Source organism: Neophocaena asiaeorientalis, unplaced genomic scaffold (genome assembly GCF_003031525.2).
Source record: "Neophocaena asiaeorientalis asiaeorientalis breed wild unplaced genomic scaffold, Neophocaena_asiaeorientalis_V1.1 scaffold55, whole genome shotgun sequence".
NCBI classification, from domain to species: domain Eukaryota; kingdom Metazoa; phylum Chordata; class Mammalia; order Artiodactyla; family Phocoenidae; genus Neophocaena; species Neophocaena asiaeorientalis.
Window position 1 is genome coordinate 1,660,437 of NW_020175684.1, and position 22,086 is coordinate 1,682,522.

Sequence of the window (22,086 nt, forward strand, 5' to 3'; positions counted from 1 at the left end):
CACAGCTAGCTGGCAGGGAGTCCGGGAAAAAGTCTGGAGCTGCCTAAGAGACCATTGTTTTGGGGTGTGCTAGTAAAGGGGATTCAGAGCACCGCCTAAACGAGCTCAAGAGACGGTCGTGAGGCACTGCTATAAGCGCGGACATCAGAGGTGAGCATGAAACGCTATGGCTGCTGCCGCAGCCACCAAGAAGCCTGTGTGTAAGCACAGGTCACTCTCCACACCTCCCCTCACAGGGGCCTGTGCAGCCACTGCCAGTGTCCTGTGATCCAGGGACAACTTCCTCCAGAGAACACATGGTGCGCCTCAGGCTGGTGCAATGTCACGCAGGCCTCTGCCACCCCAGGCTTGCCCCGCATTCTGTACCCCTACCTCTCCCCAGCCTGAGTGAGCCAGAGCCCCCTAATAAGCTGCTATTTTAACCCCGTCCTGTCTTGGCGAAGAAGAGATGCCCTCAGGCGAGCTACATGCAGAAGCGGGGCCAAATCCAAAGCTGAACCACAGGAGCTGTGCGAACAAAGAGGAGAAAAGGAAATCTCTCCCAGCAGCCTCAGGAGCAGTGGATTAAATCTCCACAGTCAACCCAATGCAGGCTGCATCTGTGGAATACCTAAATAAACAACAAATCATCCCAAAATTGAGGTGGTGGAATTTGGGAGCAACTGTAGACTTGGGGTTTGCTTTTTGCATCTAATTTGCTTCTAGCTTTATGTTTATGTTAGTTTAATATTTAGAGCTTATTATCATTGGTAGATTTGTTTATTGATTTGGTTGCTCTCTTAATTTATATATATATATATATTTTTTTCCTTTTTCTCTTTTTATGAGTGTGTTTATGCTTCTTTGTGTGATTTTTTTCTGTATAGTTTTGCTAAAATCTCTGAGGTGGGAGAGCCAAGTTCAGGACACTGATCCACCAGAGACCTCCCAGCCCCACATAATACCAAACAGTGAAAGCTCTCCCAGAGATCTCCATCTCAAAGCTAAGATCCAGCTTTGCTCAACAACCAGAAAGCTACAGTGCTTGAAACCCTATGCCAAAAATCTAGCAAGACAGGAACACAACCCTACCTGTTAGCAGAGAGGCTGTCTAAAATCATAATAAGTTCACAGAATTATTGATTTGGTTGCTCTCTTAATTTATATATATATATATATTTTTTTCCTTTTTCTCTTTTTATGAGTGTGTTTATGCTTCTTTGTGTGATTTTTTTCTGTATAGTTTTGCTTTTACCATTTGTCCTAAGGTTCTGTCCGTCTTTTGTTTTTTTTTTAGCATAGTTTTTAGTGCTTGTTATCATTGGTAGATTCATTTTTTGGTTGGTTGCTGACTTCTTTCTTTCTTCTTTTTTATTAATTTTAAATTTTTTTAATTTTTAATAATAATTTTTATTTTAATAACTTAATTTTATTAATTAATTAAGTTATTTATTTATTTATTTTTTCTTCTGAGCCAAGTGGCTGACAGGGTCTTGGTGCTCCAGCCAGGTGTCAAGCCTAAATCTCTGAGGTGGGAGAGCCAAGTTCAGGACACTGATCCACCAGAGACCTCCCAGCCCCACATAATACCAAACAGTGAAAGCTCTCCCAGAGATCTCCATCTCAAAGCTAAGATCCAGCTTTGCTCAACAACCAGAAAGCTACAGTGCTTGAAACCCTATGCCAAAAATCTAGCAAGACAGGAACACAACCCTACCTGTTAGCAGAGAGGCTGTCTAAAATCATAATAAGTTCACAGACACCACAAAGCACACCACCGGATGTGCTGATGCCCACCAGAAAGACAAGATCCAGCCTCATCCAGCAGAATACAGGCACCAGTCATCTCCACCAGGAAGCCTACACAACCCATGAACCAACCTTACCCACTGGGGGCAGACACCAGAGAACACCGGGAACTACAAACCTGCAGCCTGCAAAATGGAGGTCCCAAACACAGTAAGTTAAGTAAAATGAGAAGACAGAGAAACACAAAGCAGATGAAGGAGCAAGGTAAAAACCCAACAGACCAAACAAATGAAGATGAAATAGGCAGTCCTTTTGAAAAAGAATTCAGAGTAATGATAGTAAAGATGACCCAAAATCTTGGAAATAGAAAGGAGAAAATACAAGAAACGTTTAACAAAGAGCTAGAAGAACTAAAGAGCAAACAAACAATGATGAACAACACAATAAATGAAATGAAAAATTCTCTAGAAGGAATCAATAGCAGAATACCTGAGGCAGATAAGGACGGATAAGTGACCTGTAAGATAAAATAGTGGAAATAACTACTACAGAGCAGAATAAAGAAAAAAGGAATGAAAACAATTGAGGATGGTCTCAGAAACATCTGGGACAACATTAAATGCACCAACATTCGAATTATAGGGGTCCCAGAGAAGAAGAGAAAAAAAAAAGGGACTGAGAAAATACTTGATGAGACTATACTTCAAAACCTCCCTAATATGGGAAAGGAAATAGTCAATCAAGTCCACGAAGCAGAGAGAGTCCCACACAGGATAAATCCAAGGAGAAACATGCCAAGACAAATTTTAATCAAACTACCAAAAATTAAATACAAAGAAAATACATTAAAAGCAGCAAGGGAAAAACAACAAATAACATACAAGGGAATCCCCATAAGGTTAACAGCTGATCTTTCAGTAGATCTCATTCAGATTCAACAGAGAAATTAAAATTTTTACCAACAAGCAAAAGCTAAGAGAATTCAGCACCGCCAAACCAGCTTTATAACAAATGATAAAGGAACTCCTCTAGGCAGGAAACACAAGAGAAGAGAAAGACCTACAATAACAAACCCAAAACAATTAAGAAAATGGTAATAGGAACACAAATATCAGCAACTACCTTAAATGTAAATTGATTAAATGCTCCAAGCAAAAGATATAGACTGACTGAATGGATATAAAAACAAGACACATATATATGTTGTCTCCAAGTGACCCACTTCAGACCTAGGGACACATACAGACTGAAAGTGAGGGGATGGAAAAAGATATTCCATGCAAATGGAAATCAAAAGAAAGCTGTCATAGCAATTCTTATATCAGACAGAGTAGACTTTAAAATAAAGATTATTACAAGAGACAAAGAAGGACAATAAATAATGATCAAGAGATCAATCCAGGAAGAAAATATAACAATTGTAAATATTTATGCACCCAACATAGGAGCACCTCAATATATAAGGGAAATGCTAACAGCCATAAAAGGGGAAATTGACAGTAACACATTCATAGTAGGGGACTTTAACACCCCACTTTCACCACTGGACAGGTCATCCAAAATGAAAATAAATATGAAACACAAGCTTTAAATGATACACTAAACAAGATGGACTTAATTGATATTTAGAGGACATTCCATCCAAAAACAACAGAATACACTTTCTTCTCAAGTGCTCATGGCACATTCTCCAGGATAGATCATATCTTGGTCACAAATCAAGCCTTGGTAAATATAAGATAATTGAAATCATATCAAGTATCTTTTCCAAATACAATGCTATGAGACTAGATATCAATTACAGGAAAAAATCTGTAAAAATACAAACTCATGGAGGCTAAAAAATACACTGCTAAATAACCAAGAGATCATTGAAGAAATCAAAGAGGAAATCAAAAAGTACCTAGAAACAAATGACAACTAAAACATGATGACCCAAAACCTATGGGATGCAGCAAAAGCCGTTCTAAAAGGGAGTTTATAGCAATTCAATCCTACCTCAAGAAACAAAAAACATCTCAAATAAACAACCTAACCTTACACCTAAAGCAATTAAAGAATGAAGAGCAAAAATCCCCCAAAGTTAGCAGAAGAAAATACATCATAAAGATCAGTTCAGAAATAAATGAAAAAGAGATGAAGGAAATGATAGCAAAGATCAATAAAATTAAAAGCTTGTTATTTGAGAAGATAAACAATATTGATAAGCCATTAGCAGGACTCATCAAGGAACAAAGGGAGAAGACTCAAATCAATAGAATTAGAAATTAGAAAGGAGTAGGAACAACTGAAACTGCAGGAAAACAAAGGATGATGAGAGAAACTCTATGCCAATAAAATGGACAACCTGGAAGAAATGGACAAATTCTTAGAAAAGTACAACCTTCTGAGAGTGAAGCAGGAAGAAATAGAAAATATAAACAGACAAGCTGGAAGCATTGCAATTGAAACTGCGATTAAAAGCCTTCCAATGAACAAAAGTCCAGAACCGGATGGCTTCACAGGTGAATTCTATCAAACATTTAGAGAATAGCTAACACCTATCCTTCTCAAACTCTTCCAAAATATAGCAGAGGGAGGAACACTCCCAAACTCATTCTACGAGGCCACCAACACCCTGATACCAAAACCAGACAAAGATGTCACAAAGAAAGAAAACTACAGGCCACTATCACTGATAAACATAGATGCAAAAATCCTCAACAAATACTAGCAAACACAATCCAACAGCACATTAAAGGAATCATACACCATGATCAAGTGGGGTTTATCCCAGGAATGCAAGGATACTTCAATATATGTAAATCAATCAATGTGATACACCATATTAACAAACTGAAGGATAAAAACCATATGATCATCTCAATAGATGCAGAAAAAGATTTTGACAAAGTTCAACACTCATTTTGATAAAAAACCATCCAGAAAGTAGGCATAGAGTGAACTTACCTCAATATAATATAGGCCATATTTCACAAACCCACAGCCAGCATCGATCTCAATAGGGAAAAACTGAAACCATTTCCACTAAGTTCAGGAACAAGACAAGGTAGCCCACTCTCACCACTATTATTCAATAGAATTTTGGAAGTTTTCGCAGTAATCAGAGAAGAAAGAGAAATAAAAGAAATACAAATTGGAAAAGAAGAAGTAAAACCATCACTGTTTGCAGATGACATGATACTATCCATAGAGAAGCCTAAAGATGCTATCAGAAAATTACTAGAGCTAATTAATGAATTTGGTAGAGTAGCAGGATACAAAGTTAATGCACAGAAATCTCTTGCATTCCTATGCACTAATGATGAAAAATATGAAAGAGAACTTAAGGAAACATTCCCATTTACTATTGCAACAAAAAGAATAAAATAGCTAGGAATAAACCTACCTGCGGAGACAAAAGACCTGTATGCAGAAAACTATAAGACCCTGAGGAAAGAAATTAAAGATGATACAAACAGGTGGAGAGTGGTACCATGTTCTTGGATTGGAAGAATCAACATTGTGAAAATGACTCTACTACCCAAAGCAATCTACAGATTCAATGCAATCCCTATCAAACTACCAATGGCATTGTTCACAGAACTAGAACAAAACATTTCACAATTTGTATGGAAAAACAAAACACCCCGAATAGCCAAAGCCATCTTGAGAAAGAAAAACGGAGTTGGAGGAATCAGACACCCTGACTTTGGACTATATTACACAGCTACAGTAATCAAGACAGTATGGTACTTGCACAAAACAGAAATATAGATCAATGGACCAGGATAGAAAACCCAGAGATAAACCCACACACATATGGTAACATTATCTTTGATAAAGGAGGCAAGAATATACAATGGAGAAAAGACAGCCTCTTCAGTAAGTGGTGCTGGGAAAACTGGACAGCTACATGTAAAACAATGAAATTAGAACACTCCCTAACACCATACACAAAAATAAACTCAAAATGGATTAGAGACCTAAATGTAAGACTAGACACCATCTAACTCTTAGAGGAAAACATAGGCAGAACACACGATGACATAAATCACAGCAAGATCCTTTCTTGACCCACCTCCTAGAGAAATGGAAATAAAACCAAAAATAAACAAATGAGACCTAATGAAACTTTAAAACTTTTGTACAGCAAAGAAACCATAAACAATATGAAAAGACAACCCTTAGAATGGGAGAAAATATTTGCAAATGAAACAACTGACAAAGGCTTCATCTCCAAACCGTACAAGCAGCTCATGCAGCTCAATATCAAAGAAAAAAACAACTCAATCCCAAAATGGGCAGAATACCTAAATAGACATTTCTCCAAAGAAGATATACAGATTGCCAATAAACACATGAAAGGATGCTCAACATCACTAATCGTTAGAGAAATGCAAATCAAATCTACAATGAGATATCACCTCCCACCAGTCAGGATGGTCATCGTCAAAAAATCTAGGTACAATAAATGCTGCAGAGGGTATGGAGAAAAGGGAACCGTCTTGCACTGTTGGTATAAATGTAAATGAATACTGCCACTATGGAGAACAATATGGAGGTTCCTTAAAAAACTAAAAATAGAACTACCATAGGACCCAGCAATCCCACTACTGGGAATATACTCTGAGAAAACCATAATTCAAAAAGTGTCATGTACCACAATGTTCATTGCAGCACTATTTACAATAGCCAGGACATGGAAGCACCCTAAGTGTCCATCGACAGATGAATGGATAAAGATGTGGCACATATATACAATGGAATATTACTCAGCAATAAAAAGAAATGAAACTGAGTTATTTGTAGTGAAGTGGATGGACCTAGAGACTGTCATACAGAGTGAAGTAAGTCAGAAAGAGAAAAGCAAATACTGTATGCTAACACATATATATGGAATCTAAAAAAAAAAAAAAAAGAAGAAATATCTCTGAAGAACCTAGGGCAAGACAGCAATAAAGATGCAGATATAGAGAATGGACTTGAGGACAGGGGGAGTGGGAAGGCTAAGCTGGGATGAAGTGAGAGAGAGGCACGGACATATATACACTACCAAATGTAAAGTAGATAGCAAGTGGGAAGCAGCTGCATGGCACAGGGAGATCAGTTCAGTGCTTTTTGTCCGCCTAGAGGAGTGGGATAGGGAGGGTTGGAGGGAGACACAAGGGTAGGAGGTATGGGGATATATGTATACATATAGCTGATTCACTTTGTTATAAAGCAGAAACTAACACACCATTGTAAAGCAATTATACTCAAATAAAGATGTTAAAAATAAATAAAAACCCTAAGGTACCAAAGATCTAAGATCTCCCCTAATTATTTAAAAGAGCCCCCATTTATCCCTCCTGTGTTCAGTCTCAGCTGGAGTGTGATTGATGGACACTGGTTCCTTGGACAGCTGTGCGTCTTCCATAAGTTTGGAAGTGGTTCTCTTAAGTCCTCAGGATTTAAATTATCTCAAGTTCTCATTTTTTAGACTATAAATGGTAAATTAGAAGAAAAAGGTATCAAAGCATTAGCTATATACACACCAAATTTAGAAAACAAGCCAGTATCTACGCCTTAAAGCAGCTATTTCTGCCCACTGCATAAGAAAAGAAAACAAAAAACAAACAAACCTGTTCCCAAAAGTCAGTATATTTGGCCCTTGAACAACTTAAGGGTTAAGGTCTTGAACCTCCCTACAGTCAAAAATTCACCCTCTGTATCCACGGTTCCATATCCTCAAATTCAACCAACCACAGTTCTGTCATACTAAAGTAATTACTATTCAAAAAAGTCCCTATAAGTGGACCTGCTCAGTTCCAACCTGTGTTGTTCAAAGGCCATTTGCACTTCCTGTTGTGAAAGACCAAAGCAGAGACTCAATTTTATCTAAGCAAAAGCAGTTGATGAAGACATTACTGGTGTTTAGCTTGCCATGAAGCCAGTCTATGACGGATGACCAGAGTCCTCTTAACTGAAAGTGAATTTCCCATCAAGAAGTCAAATTTTTCATTATTACTGGTGGGGCTGGGAGCCAATGGCATATCTTTTCATAGTTTTTTCCTCTCAAACTGGCATTTGCAACTTTTCTGCCTCTGTAAAATTTCAAATTTTGTAGGATAGGCAGCTCTAATAAGAGGTCTTTTGCAGGAGATTTTGTTTTCCTTACACCATGCTCAGAATCTCTTCATTTCTTTTTCTCCTTGAGCCCATATTTATAGCCACCTCATTACTGTATTGGCAGTGGGCTCTGTCTGCTAATGGAGCTTCTTTTATATGTTTTGATCTAGAGCTTTCAGCTCTGGGATGCAGTGGCTGCTTTTTGCTATAGAGCTGATGAGCATCTGTAAGAACTTCTTCTGAGGAAAGGTTTCTCTCTTCCGCCAACATTTGTTACAGCAGCAGAATTAGCTGTAGAAATTTCTTGACCTGAAGCTGCCACTGATCATTTAAAATCTAACAACCTAAGGTGAACCAGTCACTTTGCTGTGTGCTTCTCAAGATTGCATCTTTATTCAGCTTCTGGATAAAATAAATATTCTGAGTAAAATATCTGGCTGTCTCTTTTTGCCAGTAGTGGAGTGTTCCTCTAATAGTTTATTTTCCTCTTTCAGGAAAGAGAAAAGAAAGATCATCTCAGTTTATATCATGTTAACATATTTCATCATTTGGTCAATTTTCTCTAATGACTAAATTTTCAAGCACAATTATTTAAATTCTGAAAAGTTGCTATTAAATCTGAATTCCTGGGTTTGCCTGGTGGTGCAGTGATTGAGAGTCCGCCTGCCAATGCAGGGCACGGGTTCATGCCCCAGTCCAGGAAGATCCCGCATGCCGCGGAGCAGCTGGGCCCGTGAGCCATGGCCGCTGAGCCTGCGCGTCTGGAGCCTGTGCTCCGCAACGGGAGAGGCCACAACAGTGAGAGGCCTGCGTACCGAAAAAAAAAAGTCTGAATTCCTTATGTTCCTTATGTTTCTACTTCTGTAGTCTATTTATGATTTTTTTCTAACAGTTTTCTATGCGGATCTTAGGGGCTAACATAGAATTTACTGCTGAGACAAATCCCATCCAGCACTGCCTTCCTGAGTTGGATAATTCAATCCAAGAGATACTCCAATCAATATTCAATAAAGGACTGCAGTTGCCATATTATTTATGATCACCCCTCTCCCTTAACATGCCTCCTAGTTGCCTGAGACTCAAAATTCCATGGCTTAGATATGTTAAGAAATTCTCAAGCTTAGATTCTAAGTTCCCAAAATTTCCTAAGCATATAACCTCAAAGTAGTGACTTTTCTTGTGTGTACCCTTCCCCAAGAAATGCACCACTTTTGAACTTGCCATTAATTAAATATTTTCCAATTCTTGAACATGTAGATGAATTAAAGTTTGCGGGCTTCCCTGGTGGTGCAGCAGTTGAGAGTCTGCCTGCCGATGCAGGGGACATGGGTTTGTGCACCGATCCGGGAAGATAAAAAAGTTTGCCAATAATTTTTTCTTTGAAGTAGGAAAATCAACCTGAGATGTAGCCTGATTTAGTTGAATGTAATAAAAACTTTTAGTTCTTTATAGGATACTTTTGTGATAAATTAAGATAGGGACATCAAAAGTAAAGAAATGAGAAAAAAAGCAATTGTTAATTTTATAAATTCTAGATTTGTTCAAGAAAGTAAATAAAGTGGTATTTTTCTTTGTACAAAACACATAAATATACAAAAAACACAGTTATTCAAAATTATTGCCTATGGAGATTTAGTTTCAGGTTTTTATTTCTCTATTTCAGGCATTCTTACGCTTGATAAAACATAATCATTTCCGAGGTCGATCTTATCTCTAAAATCTTAAATTCAAGTGTGACACTTCTGATCCATGTCTCTTCCATGTTTTTTCATTCCATTATTCTCAATTAATTAGTCCTCTCATATCTTTTCATTTTTCAATCTCTTCATACTTGGCCTATGATGCATATCAACCATTTTTTAAAAATCCTTTTGTGGACAACAACTTTGATCTATTGACCTTCTCCTACACTATCTTAAAACAACTCCAACCACAAATAATTTTAACTGCACAGTGTTTCTACTCCTAACCTAGGCTCTTGGACACTACTGGAAAACAAAACAAAACAAAACATAACCAAGCAAAATCATACAACTGTGCAGAAATGTGGCAATAAAAATCCATGTTCTATCGCCATGTATATCAAAGTTACCCAGCATTCCTGTGGATCCCCAGTAACTTCCTTGTCCATTTCCTACTATAACTATTTCAATCTTTTAATATTCTGTCAACCATCTGCTTCCAACACTATCAAGAACAAAGGAACTCAACTTTTCACCACATTTCTCTCCATCTACAGGCTCTCTCCATTGATTTCCAGACTTAACCACTCATGTATTGTCTCAGGGAAAGACATAGCCATTCTTCAAAGACTGATTCCTTTATTTATAATCTGGACAAGAAAGATTTCGATTTCTCTCTTTCCACTGGATCATTCTTGTAAGACCACAAACCCGATGTAATAGTTCCCATCTTAAAATAACACTCCCTCTCTAGCTCTAATTTCCTGTGATATTTTTTTCTTCTCCATTTCTCTGTCCCATTGCATTGCCCATTTCTATGCTACCTGTTATAAAAACACCATAAAATAGTCATTTATAATCCTTGCCTCTTCTTCCTCCCCTCCTCCTCTTTGAACTCATTCCAATCTATTAGTCCAACCAGGGCTAGCTACATGATTTGCAGGTCCCAGGGCAAAATGAAAGTGCAGGGTCTGTTCAATAAAATAATCCATTAAAGCTACTAAATACCAAGCTTCTCCTTAAAAGTATGATATTATTTATAAAACATAATAGAGGTAATAGTGATACATGAGTAACAACATAAACTTACTAACTGAAAAATAATAATTTTGGTTTAACTTTATATGAGAAATAATATTTTTAATGTGATACTGTGATTGATCATAAGAGTTTTCTGGCTCACTGTTCTGCAAATTCATTTATCAGATCAACATTTATACATTAAGCAATTTTATTTTCAACTGATATAATTCAAAATGACAGCAGTTGTTTTTGGAAAATAGAGGATTGCAAACAATATTTGATAATTTTTTATTTTGAGAAGGATTTTCCTGCTGATACAACTGTTACTAGAGCTGTTAAGAGTATTTTATACATGGTGACAGCATTCAAATAAATTTTGATAATTTATTTTGAAATATAAATTTTAGTACATAGAAAGCTGATGGTTCTGGTGGAACAATTTTCTAAAAGAATTCATTCATCATACATACCAGTTTCATGTCAGCCTGAAATTAATTTTTGATGTAAATTTATACAATGGCATTTTAATGTTTCCTCTGACATTCCTTGTAGCCTGTGGAGGTTGTATAAGAAATCAAAAGTGACTTCCTGCCTTGAGTATAATTCAAAATGCCAGTTAATGTATCTTATAACTGTATCTTCATCATACAGAAAACAATTTTAAGACTCCTTCTTCTTTAGTTATTTGTTCATCTAAAGCATCTTATGAAAATAATGTTCTTTTGTATTTAACTTGATGATCTTTAAACTTAATTTCTATCTAAACCTGTAGACATTGGCTTTGCAATGGTTTTCAAAAGCAGATTTTCTAAATTTGTTGAAGAAATCTAATAAATACTTGATATGATTTGGGGCATTGTCCTATGAATGTTTTTATTTTGTAAGAATTTACTGACAATTTTTACTGTTTAAGTGTGGCCATCTCTGCTTTTGCACTGAGGCTGGGGTTAATATTTGCGTGGACACTTCAAGAATGAATTCAGGGGACAGAGGGTTTCAGCACTACCCACCTGCAGAATCTTTCCATTCTCCAGCAGCCGCTGCAGCCAATCTGGGCCCCAGTGTAGTCCCAGAAGACATAGCGCTCTGGGTGCCTCAGGCTGCCTGGAGGCTGCCTCAGGCTGCCTGGGGGCATGAGCCTGCACACCAGGCCTCTAGGTCAATTGCCCTGTACTCCTGTATCCTGCTGATCTTCCTGCCTCAGCCACTCCCACTATATCTCAGCTGCTCACACACATGCTCCATTTTGCCATTGCACTTTGTATTAGACTCAATTCTGTTGCCTCAAAATTCATATCTTGAAATCCTAATCCCCCAGTACTTCAGATGTGACTGTATTTGGACATAGAGCCTTTAAAGTGGTAATTAAGGTAAAATGAAGGCATATGGGTGGGCCCTAATCCAGTCTGACTAGAGTCCTTATAAGAAAAGGAAACTTGGACACACAAGAAGACACCAGAGGTCTGCACACAGAGAGGAAACACCATGTGAGGACACAGCAAGGAGGCGGCCATCTGCAAATCAAGGAGAGAGGCTTCAGGAGAAACGAAACCTGCTGACACCTTGATCTTGAACTCCCAGCCTCCAGAACTGTGAGAAAACAAACTTCTGTTGTTTAAGTCCCCAATCTGTGGTATTTTGCTATGTGGTATTTGTTTGCCCTAGAAAATGAATATACATCATTTGTAAAACACATATTCAAAGATAAAATTATTAAGAACTTTAAGGCATTGAAAAGATAACAATACACCCAGTGAGCATTAAACCAAACAGTCTGTGAATTTGCACAGGTGGCAAACTGTAAGGGGAGCCTGACTCTCTACCAAGGCTATTCTTGGAAACTGGCAATAGAACTTCAAGGCCCCAGTCGCAATGGTCATTTTTATCCTTCATTTAAACAGTGTTCTGAGGGTAGATTCCTTGGCTCTGTTATCTAATTTTACATCTTTCTGCAAGTTCTAAACCAGTCCTGTTGCTTCCATTACCACTTAAGGGCTAATTAGATTAAAGTTAGTTCTTTGTATCCCTCTGCATCTTGCCTCTGTATAGAAAAATACCTAACTTTTATTAACTACATCTTACACAAACAGATTTTCCTCCTTCCTTCCTCCCTCCCTCTCTCTGTTTTTCCTTCTTTCTTTCTTCTTTCCTTCCTTCCTTCCTTTCTTTCTTTCTTTCTTTTTCTTTCTTTCTTTCTTTCTTTCTTTCTTTCTTTCTTTCTTTCTTTTTTTCTTTTTTTCTTTCTTTCCTTCTTTCTTTTTCTTTCTTCCTTCTGCCCTCCCAAATGAGATAGAGCAAAATTCTCTGCCTCCTATGGGACAGATTTTCCTCTCTTTGGAGACTGCTTTCTTGATTCCCATCAGCTTTCTTTTGTCCTAGATAAATAACCCCAAATGAGAGGATGAAAATAATATTTGGGAAAGATCTAAATGACAGTGGTAAGAAGCATGGATTTGGGGCAGGTAAGACTAGAGGTGGGGGACAAGTGAGAAATGGCTTCTAGGGTAATCCAGGCTTAAAGAGACAGGCTAAAATGAGGCTGTGAACATGTAAAAGTCTTAAATCCAACCCCTTACCATTTACACTTCTACTACTCACTGCTTCTCATCTTTTCATATCTCAGTTACTGTAAACACATAACCACTTGTCCTCTTCAGTTATAAAAACACTCCCAGATTTGTATTAATACAAATACAAATTGTATTTGTCTTATAAATAAAGGCAAATGCAGATCAGACCCAAATAAGGCAAGGTTTCAGCACAGTGTACAAGGTGTGCTGTGATGGAGTTTTGGCTGAGCTGCCCAGCTCATCCTTAGCATCATCTCTCCATTTCTCAACGTCACTGCATGCTCTGTGATGCCCTTGGGGATCTTTAACTCTGCAGAAGCTGCTTCTTTCCTCAGTAAGCCCCGTGCCTTCCACATCTCTCCGTGTCTAGATAGCTTATACATCACCTTCAGAACAAACTTTCTTAATTCTGCTCCCTCCCAAGTCTGAGTTAGTGTCTGTGCTTTATTATCTACAACATTTAAAAAGTAACAGAATGTTAGCAGGAATTTTCTTTTTTCTTGATTGGTTTAATTGTCTCTGACACCTTTAGGGAAAGGGCTTTTTGTTTGTTTGCTTGTTTGACTTTAGAAATAGCATATCCAAATGATGAAGTCATCAGCTTTGGAAACAGCATGTATGGGTTCAAATCCTAACTCTCAACTTCATACGTGTGTATTGACACTGCACAAGTCATTTTAATGTCTCTGAACCTTGGTTTCCTCATATGTAGAGATACATGCTTCATAAGGTTATTGTACTTTGTGCCTACAAAGCACTTTATATATAAAGTATCTTGAAGGACCCAATAAATGATACCTTTATTTATATATATTTATCTCCAGTGCATACCATAGTACATATAGTGCACAGAAAAAGCTAGATACTCTATAAACTCTTAATGAACATGAGAAAACACTTAAAGAAAATGACTTGTTTATTTATCTTATCATTCCCTTTAGGTGTAAGAACATAAAATGGCTTTTTGGCACAGATAGACTGCTGGCACAATACTGAATAGTTAAACAGATATAACAGAAATGTAACAGAACAATTAGGATTATTCATTTGGCTCTGGGCAGTAGAAACCAAAATGTGGAGATATTGGTGCTCAATGATAGGCAAATATCATTAGCAAGCAAAAGAAAGTATCTATCCCCTGGGGAGGTGTCTGTGGAACAAGACATTTTGTAGTGAATCCTTAATTATCATATTTTTTCCCTCTCTCTTAGACTATTGTCTTGTCATATCTTTGCAAAATGGTAAGTCTCAAGTAACCTCAAACAGGTTTGAATTTTTAAAATCATGTAATAAATATTACACTCAAATTTAATTTTTATTATTTAAAAATATGGTTTGCCACCTATGGCATCAGTGTATGCTTATTATAATTATACTAGTGTCAAATAAGAGGGTTGATATCAGCTACTTATAATCATAATAATACAAAAAAAGAAAAATTGACTCCAAATATAGTGTTGTAAAAGTTTGGCCAATAAAAGATGATTTATAGTTCTCAGATAGGACAGCTTATATCTACCCTAGCAGTTCTCAAATCAGTTCAAGTAGACAAAGCTCAGCTTGTTTCCATGGTAATGGAACACTTTTCCAATTATTGACCAGAAGTGTACACTGCTTATTGACTCCTGGCTTGGAACTGACACATCACCAATCCCATCAAATTCTATTTGTTGTAGTAAGTGACAAGGCCAGTGAAGATTTAAGAGGCAAGAAAAAATTCCACCTTTTAATAGGAATTCCTTCATAGTCATATTTCAAAAGTCATCTGTACAAAGAATGGTGAAAAATTGGGGATATTTTGCAATCAGTCTACCTTATCAGGCAATATTAGCCTAGAATGTAACAATGGAAGACTCATCTTGCATATTCACTTACCTCTGGGGAGTTGGATCAGACAAGTCAAATGCCTCATGATGTTTCAGTTCAGCATTTGGACACATTGGACATTTTCTGTATCTCTATATTTAATAAGTACTCACATGATGTCTACAATTCTTTAAGTTAAAAGAAAGGTTTTTGGAGAGAAAAATTACAATTTCAAAGTTAATTTAAATATACATGTTAATAGTCCTCAAAAAGCAGTAAGAAATATGCCCATAAAAGTTAAATGTTTTTAACATATGTATTTATATCTTTCTTAGTGTGATTGCCTTTACAGATCTTCCTTGACTTATGATGGGGTTACAACTCGGTAAATCCATCTTAAGTTGAAAATATAGAAGTTGAAAATGTATTTAATACACTTAACCTACCAAACATCCTAACTTAGCCTGTACTTTAAACGTGCTCAGAAGATTTACATTAGCCTATAGCTGGGCAAAATTACCTAACACAAAACCTATTTTATAAAAAGTATTGAATATTTCATGTAATTTATTGACTACTGTACTGATAGTAAAAAACAGAACAGTTGTATGGGTACAGAATAGTCATAAGTGTATTATTGGTTGTTTATCCTGGCAAACATATGGCTGACTTGGTACCAGCTACCATTGTCCTGCATCAGGAGAGAGTATCATATAGCATATTGCTAGCTTGGGAAAAATAATCAAAATTTAAAATTTGAAGTATGGTTTCTGCTGAATTGGTATTGCTTTCACACCATTGAAAAGTCAAAAAATAGTAAGTCAGGCACGCCCCTGGTGGCACAGTGGTTAAGAATCCGCCTGCCAACGTAGGGGACACAGGTTCGAGCCCTGGTCCGGGAAGATCCCACATGCCGCGGAGCAGCTAAGCCCGTGCGCCACAACTACTGAGCCTGTGCTCTAGAACCCATGAGCCACAACTACTGAAGCCCAAGAGCCTAGAGCCCATGCTCCGCAACAAGAGAAGCCACTGCAATGAGAAGCCAGTGCACCACAACGAAGAGTAGCCCCTGCTCGCTGCAACTAGAGAAAGCCTGCACATAGAAATGAAGATCCAAAGTACCCACAAATAAATAAATTAATTAATTAAAAAAAAATAGTAAGTCAAACTATTGTAAGTCAGGAACCACAGTTCTTTGCTATCAGGCTATTAATTTTTTCTACATACTTGCTTTTCAAGATGAAATTAAATGTTCTTATGTACATTAAAAAGTTATTATTTAACTTTCACTTGAGTCACTAAGTATTAGAAATTTGTTTCAGAATCATGATTTATTTTTTCAGAATCAGTCAACAGGTAGTAATTCCACATTGTACATGACATTTCTTGTACCTTTACCATATAAACATTTTTGTTTAACCTTCACTTAAGTGCATACAAATTTTAATCTATTTAAATTTCAGGACTTTATGTCATGGCCTTAATATCTCATTAAAATAGCATTCCTTATAAACAGTAAGCAGAACTTCTATACAAGCAGCTGTACAGACTCTTCAGTAACATATTTGGAAATACACATTATTAAGAAAAGACTGTACTGTATAGTCCTGGTTGGAGTTCATCATCTTCAAAACTTTTCCTTTAATCATTAAATCTATATATATAGTTTCATATGGTTCAATTTATTGATGAATAAGTGAAATACATGAAGAAATTCACTAAGTCTTTTCCTCTACTCAGTTGGTGAGACAAGACTGTATTTGTGCTATTAACTGAGAAGTTATATCTGTTTTCCATTGGGAAGAGTGCTGGCAAACTCATCCCAGCTAAATCACTCTTGTGTGAGAAAGGCAGACACAGAAAGAAAACTAAAAATAGGATAAAGAAAGGAAGAAAAAAAAACACCCTGAATTCAATAGCAGTGCAATAGAAGCCTCTTCTTACATTTCCTGTGCATCTTCCAATTTGACAATGGTCCAATAAGCATATCAGAACACTCTGCCCATTTCTAGCACTGGACCTTCACTCTCAAGGGCATAGACCCCAGAATTCACACACTCTTCATACTCCTGCTGTATGTTGCCAAACTCAGGGGTCCTTTGGGTCTGTGTAGAAAGAATATTCAAAATGGGATGCCTTTAAGTGAGGATGTGTCATTAATATGTTCTAAAAACTGCACTATATTTTCTATATTTTCTGTTAAAATACAGAAATACTGTATTTTCTCTTAAAATCATAAAATTTCTCTTAAAATCAATTTCCAGATCCCAATATACATATCCCATGACTCACAAAGTAGGTTTTCAGTAAACATTTGCTAAATGAAGAAATATACATGTGAGAAGCTAATCCCCCATAAATTGAAACGAGTGTGCTATTCTATGTGAAAATTTGTTCACTTTATTGACAAATGCAGGTAAAGAAAAATATTAAATAAAGTAGCATCGAGCTCTAAGAATTTTCCCCTACGCATCTGCTCCCCAGGTAGAAATAATCATTCTCTTCTTTATAAAGAGCTCTTGATATTGGTTTACAGCATCTTGCTAGTAATAATTTACTGCACTTATGTGTTTACAAGTCTGACTTCACACTTTGGGCCATGAGTTCCTTGAAAACAGGAATCTCTTTGACTTCTGCAGTATCTACTACAACTTCTGGGTATATAGTCAGTGCTTAATAAACCTGGATGGATGGGAAGTTGGGACTTTAAGGCTGCTTCAATTGCTCTTGCTTAAACTCTTATTCATGTACTCAAATGTGGGCGAAGTCACTACTTTCAAAAATCTTTGGTCCCTGGGGTTTAATTAGTAGCTCAGACTTCTACATTTTGGAATCTTTTTTGAGATATTTGAGCAAAATCATATTTTATTCAAGTATGTGGTGCATATATCTTAAGCGAGTTGTCAGTTGCATAGAGGCCTGATCCCCAAGCTAAGACACAGACACTGTTCAATTAATTATTTTACTTCTTTGATCATTTGTCATTTGATCAAAAGTGAAAATGGATAGCACATCTGATGAACACAGGTTTTATGTATCCTTGTATCTTGCAAAGTTTTATAGTCCCTCTGACCACCCACTCCTGGATGAGAAAAGTGTTTTATAATCTGACACCATAAAACATACATCTGCCAGGATATGGTGACATTTTGCAATATCATTGAAAATCATCTTTATTCTGGTTAGAGACCTCCCCACTGGGATTCCTCATTTTGGATACAATCATCTATTTTCCTTTCCCACAAAAGTTTCCACTTTTCCAAATTCCTCTTTTTCTTCTTTTATCTTAGACTTTAGTCTTCCAGATTAAAATCTAAGAGTGTGATGTTTGTGTTTGAGACTGATTCTTAAGAATAAATTTCCCAGAATTTTGCACTCGACTTTGTGCTGTGTTGCATAAGGGGTTAGATGCTTGCTGAGTGAATGAGAGGTTGAAGTACACTATACCTGATAGATCTTCATACCAAGGACCCAGTCCTTTTTCAAATGACATGGAAACTGCTATGGAGCTGCTGAGAATGGACAATGGATTCACACTTGGGATCTCTGGATCTTGGGCCAATAATTCTATTTCCCTGTAGGATATTTCCATCATTTATATTTTTATACAAGAATCCTTTTGAGTCAATCTCCTTTATATTGCTATTTTGCTTGAAACAATCAAATACAGAGTCAGGGAAGAAGTAAAATTATAATAAATGAAGGAAAACATTAACTGAAGTATTCAAAAATTCAGAAAGGGATGCTAAGAACTGAATTTCATCTTGATTGCAATATAAAAGAAGAACACAAATACAACAACAAAGGCAGCACACACACAAATAAAAACTTCTATTCCTTGGTGAAAGAAGAAAACTCTGTTTTTTACTGTCAGTAGAGAAATATGAAGATATTTTGTGTACATTGCAAAAAAAGTGGTTTACTTATAATCATGGAACATTTTTCTATAGTGCTTATAAAACTTTCCTCCTGGCTACCATTAATACTAAATTTGATAAACTCTTGAAGAGTTCTCTGGGGACTCATTATTGGATAGAAAGGAGCAAATGCATACAGTTTCCAAATGCTCATACCAAGTTGCTTTATGAGTGATGTAATATAATTTTAAATCTCTTTCACAAGAACAGTGCTCTCAGCAAATGTTTTATTTGAAGTACAATGAATCAATGTGAAGTTACCTGAAAAGCAGTTGTTATCTAATAACCTCTTGTCAAAACCTCAGGTTGAAAGTTTCTTGTAGAGAAATGAAAACTATGGCAACTATTGTTACCTAATTTTTAACTGAAGAAAATTGCTCTCTGTCTAATAAAAAGCATTCTACAATTAAAATGTTTTATAACAGAGAATTAATTACTTTAAAAGCACATATAAGTTGTAGGAAAAGAAAAAAATTGAAATATTTTAAATATTTTGGCATAATTCCATTTTCACTCTAATTATTAGCGAAGGTTCTAATGGGAACACTAAAAAACAGGAACAATACAAATCTAGTTTTTCTTTTTCTAAGAAGCGAAATATTTTTTCTTAAGTGCCGTCAAAATAAGTGATGCCAGAAGGACTGGTAAGTAAAAAAATGTTATCGAAGATAAAAGTTTCAGAGGGAAACTTTTCATAGGGAAAAAATACGGACTTGTTACTGAGGGCTGAGAGGACACTGACAACAGAAACAAATATAAAGTCTTGAACCAGGGACAAAGTGGGTTTGCTGAGATTGTAAATCCAAATTCTTTCACTTATACATTTAAAAATACATATATATATATACTTAAGAAACATAAAATATACTGTCATGAGAATATAGGACTTTGATAGATGGACACACCTTCAAATATACCTTAATAGAGTAATAAGTGATGAAAAAATATGTCAGGCGCTTATTGTACAATGAGGTAAAGAGTACTAGACCCCCATCGATCCCATTTGTTCTATTTGGTTTGTAGGAAGGTTTCACAGGAAGTGTGGGGAGACTGCATTTTTCCAGCCTCACTGCAAGAGAGGGAGACACTAATTCTATCCATTTAGATATGGGTAGTGGCTTGTACCCCAAATGCAGTTAACTGTAGCCCTCATCTCTAAAATCTCCCTAGAAACCACGGGCTCTTTCTTTATCCTCAGGCTTCATGGACTTAAAGGAAGGACTAGTGTATGGTAATAGCCACACAATTAAAGAAGCAAATCTTCTTGAGTTTCCACTTGACAGGAACCTCTCCAGGAAATATATAACAAGAAATAGGCGAGCTGTTTATGCCACCGAGATTTTAGCAGACAAGTGTTACACTAACAGACAAGCATTATTCTCACTATTCAGCAATCATAATTACATTATATGTGTCCTAGCACACATACTAAATGACAAAAAACCTGGCATGGCCTCCAGATCTTTTCTGTCAGACAGTAATTGTCAAACTATTTTCATATTTCTCTTTTTCAATGTTAATTTAATTTTTTCCTGAGAGCATGTGTTAAGAAATGATTGATTCTGTGGTCATAGTCAATCAGTTTTTAATCACAATTTCATAGTCAAGGTGAAAAAGAAAGGTTTTCTTTATTCTCCCTTTTAACAAAATGATTAAAAACCATCAGTGTCATAATCTTCTGGAAATAACTGAGTCATCAGAACATACCCTGACAGTATATCCATTACAGTGTCATATTTCTATCACTTTAAGTTATGACTGAAAAGTCATTAGAAAATTTATATTGTGCTTCCAACTAGTAATTATGTGAACTTCATAAAGACTTCATTAGGCAACTCCATTTCAAGAAGTATTATAGGTATTGAGATATATATTCCTCAGTGGACCTAACTATGTAAGTAGATGTTAACTATAAACATTTAAATCCAATTTGATTACAACATATCCCATAGCAGTAATTGGATTCATTTATAATGATTAGTCAGGGGAGGTATTATCCATATAAATAACTCAGTTCTGCTTGATCTTTGTAAATAGTGTGATATTATTTGAAACATCAAGAGTGCTGTACTTATAATCAGAATAAACATGTTTTATAATTATTTCTGCTTCAAAAATATTTGGTTATATTTCTAATTTTTCTATCCTAGCATAAATAAGTTATTATTCCCTAGCAATATGATATACATACATACACAGATACAAACACAAAAACATATGTATGTTCATAAATATACATATATATACTTGTATACACACACACATATATATACACATACACAGATATTCTCTCTCTCACTATATTACACACACACATGCACATTTACAGATATGAGCTAGATATGATTATACATTCTACAAAAGAGAAAACTGAGGCACAGGAAGCCAAAGATCTCACACATCTGTCTATCAGAACAAGGTTTCAAACCAAGATGTCTGGGTCCTGAGCTCTTCATCACTATGCTAATGTTTCATTTACCCTAAGTTATAATAATGTCTTTCCATCTGTAGAATCAGGAAACCTAAATCCTAGTAGTTGTTCCATGAACTATGTGACATTGGACAACATATATATTTTCTTCCTGGCTCAATTTTGTCAAAGAGAGAATTTAGATAGTTGTACAATGGAAATGTTATTAATTAGTTATCTATCAATGCATTTGTCTATTTAAATAATGCATTCCTTTATAAAATACATATGGAATCTCAGCAGAGAAAATAAAGAGAAGTTCGTAGCACCCTGGCCTTACACTGAGGCTTTGGGAGTTCAATAAATACTGATAACAAAGATTTATACAGTGCTTTCCATGTATCCTTTGTGGTAGATGGATGGATAGATAGATGATAAATTAGATAGATAGATATAAAGAAAGACAGATTTAATCCTAACAAAATTCTATAAGAAAAATTATCACATTGTACAAAAAAACATTTGAAGTGTTATGAATTGTTTAAAGTCACATTCTCTATAAGAGACAGAGCTAGGATTAGAAGCTGGGAAATATATCTCCAGGGCTCACTCTCTGTACTATTATGCTATATTGGGTCTTCAATAAGACTAGTTTATTTTTCCCTAGCCTGAATTTGCAATCAGTTGGGAGAGCTAAAGGAATAGCAATAGAGATCAAATAATCTTGTTTATTATTGAAAAGGTTGTTAGAGGAGAAATTGACTTAGAAGCACAGCAGAAACTTGGGCTCTCATTATTCTTGTTATTATCATTATTATTATTATGCTGGTGTGAACCCCATAATAGAAAGCTTATTCATT